Source organism: Bison bison, unplaced genomic scaffold (genome assembly GCF_000754665.1).
Source record: "Bison bison bison isolate TAMUID 2011002044 unplaced genomic scaffold, Bison_UMD1.0 scf7180017864130, whole genome shotgun sequence".
Lineage (NCBI taxonomy): Eukaryota > Metazoa > Chordata > Mammalia > Artiodactyla > Bovidae > Bison > Bison bison.
Window position 1 is genome coordinate 1762307 of NW_011494702.1, and position 3222 is coordinate 1765528.

Here is a 3222-nt window from a genome sequence, read left to right on the forward strand (position 1 = left end):
GGCCCTATCAGAGTTTTTTTGAGCTCTTTGTAGCTGGCAATCATAAGACTTCTTTGGCTAGTCTTTTTTCATAGATCTGCCCATTCATGCACTTAGAGTGCTCCCTTGCTTGGGGTCCTCCTCTGTTGTTCTGTGCATCAGGAACATAGAGGGGGCCCCTGGCTGGGGTCTTCCTCTGTAGGTTGATGTGTCAGGCACTTAGAGGAGCAACCTGGTCGGAGTCCTACTCTGTACCTCAGTGAATAAAGCATTTGATGGTCAGCCTCTCTATTGCTGGCATGTGGAGCAACAGATGGGCAGCTGCTGATGCTGGCGTGTGGAGAGAGAGGCAATGGTGATGGCTGCACCCATACCCGTGACTCAGTAGTGTCGTCTTACTTCCATGGCTGCTTAGCTTTCCTCCACAGGCATTTCCCTCTACAATCTGCTCCCTCACATCCCCTCGATCCATCTCTCCATAGTCAACAGCAGCACTCACCTTAGAATTGCTCCATAATCCTTAAACTCCAACTCCCAGCCACTGCAGCTTCCAGGGGACCTATATCCCTGTCTGTGGCTTGTATGACTGCAGCAAGGACTGTTTGATTCTCATTCCATTTTGACTGCCATGGATCAGCTGTTTCACTCTCAGCATTAAATGTTTCTCCTCTGACTCAGACAATTGCTTCAATGTGGGGATTGTACCCCTGCTTCAGTTCCCTCACCTGCCAAGGGCAGGTCCAGTTCTACTAACACTCCAGTATTTCCCCTTCGTTCCTTCATCCTATTGAGTTTTGCCTGGTTCTATCCATCACTTCATGGGAAATAGATGGGGAAACAGTGGAAACAGTGTCAGACTTTATTTTTGGGGGCTCCAAAATCACTGCATATTGTGACTATAGCCATTAAATTAAAAGACATTTACTCCTTGGAAGGAAAGTTATGACCTACCTAGATATCATATTGAAAAGTAGAGACATTACTTTGCCAACAAAGGTGCATCTAGTCAAGGCTATGGTTTTTCCAGTGGTCATTTATGGATGTGAGAGTTGGCCTGTGAAGAAAGCTGAGCGCCAAAGAATTGATGCTTTTGAACTGTGGTGTTAGAGAAGACTCTTGAGAGTCCCTTGTACTGCAAGGAGATCCAACCAGTCCATTCTAAAGGAGATCAGCCCTGGGATTTCTTTGGGAGGAATGATGCTAAGGCTGAAACTCCAGTACTTTGTCCACCTCATGCAAAGAGTTGACTTATTGGAAAAGACTCTGATGCTGGGAGGGATTGGGGGCAGGAAGAGAAGGGGACAACAGAGGATGAGATGGCTGGATGACATCACCAACTCGATGGATGTGAGTCTGAATGAACTTTGGGAGTTGGTGATGGACAGGGAGGCCTGGCGTGCTGCGATTCATGGGATCGCAAAGAGTCAGACACGACTGAGCGACTGAACTGAACTGATATATAATAGAATGTGTACTATCTTATATAAACTTACATTTATATAATAGAATATATAATAGCCTATATATTTGTGTGTGTGTGTGTGTATATATATATAATAGAATGTTATTCAACCATGAAAAGAATGAAACTCTGCCATTTGAAAGAACATGGATGAAACTTGAGGGTATTATTGTAAGTGAAATGTCAGAGAAAGGTGAATAATTTATGATGTCACTTGTATGTGGAAGGTAAAAAAGCTAAACTCTTGAACTGAAGGGTATAATAGTGATTACCAGGGGCTGGGAGCTGGGGGATATGAAACCATGCTGGACAAAGGCTGCACTTCTAGTTGTTAGATGAATAAGCTTTGGGTATATAGGTGGCTCAGCTGGTAATGAGTTTGCCTGCAATATGGGAAATCCAGGTTTGATCCCTCTGTTGGAAAGATCCCCTGGAGAAAGAAATGGAAACCCACTCCCACATTCTTGCCTGGGAAATTCTATGGACAGAGAAGTCTGTAATGGGGTCACAAGAGTCAGACATGACTCAGAGATTAAACAAGCCAACTGAGATTAAGGTAACTCATCACTAAGGTGGTATCACTTTCAAACAAATCCAACAGATGGCTTGCATCTTGTTATTGAACAAGGTGTTTAACATGGTAAATGTTCTCTAAAATGTTTATCAGACATTCATTCAGTCACTTAACAAATATATGGAAACATTTACTGTTTGGAGACACACCACTCAAACTGAGGCCACAGCGGTGACTGAGATATGGGTTGTATTCTGGGAGCTTTCCAGCTAGTTGTAGATGAAAACAAATTTATTTAAAGACCCCTATGTATCTGGGTCTCTAAAAGAGACCCACTTCAAACCAAGGGACATATACCGACTGAAAGTGAAGGCCGGGAAAAAGATATTTCATGCAAATGGAGACCAAAAGAAAGCAGGAGTAGCAATACTCATACTCAGATAAAATAGACTTTGAAATAAAGACTGTGAAAAGAGACAAAGAAGAACACTACATAATGATCAAAGGATCAATCCAAGAAGATACAACAATTATAAATATATATGCACCCAACATAGGAGCACTTCAATAAGTAAGGCAAATGTTAACAAGTATAAAACAGGAAATTAGCAGTAACACAATAACAGTGGGAGACTTTAATACCCAACTCAAACCTATGGATGCATCAACCAAACAGAAAATTAGCAAGGAAACACAAGATTTAAATGATGCAATGAACAAGTTAGACCTAATTGATATCTATAGGACGTTTCATCCCATTGAAATGCTGTTGCTGAACCACAAAATAGGCTGGGATTCTTGGCCTCCGAAGGAGAAGAATTCAATCTGGGACCAGAGATGAGGCTTGATCACTCAGAGCTTTTGTGTAATAAAGGTTTATCAAAGTATAAAAGACATACAGAAAGCTTCTGACATAGACATCAGAAGAGGGCAGAAAGAGTGCCCCCTCATTAGTGTTAGCAATGGAGTTGTATACCTTTAATTAGTTATTACAGTGAATCAAAAGAATGTCTGGAGGTTGTAAAGACCTTACTAGACCCACTCCCATAATTTACATTTTAAGATAACAGGATTAGCCAGAAGGTTTTTTGCAGAAACTGTCCTCAAGCAGGATACATTATTGTTATATAATCCTAAGGAATGTAGAGGGGAAAAAAAGGTTTATTCTTTCCTCCTCCTTGAGAATTCCAGACCCTGTCTCCTCCTCAAGAGCCCCATACCCTTCTCTTTTTGGGGACCCTGGGACTTCTTACCAACCTGCTTAGGA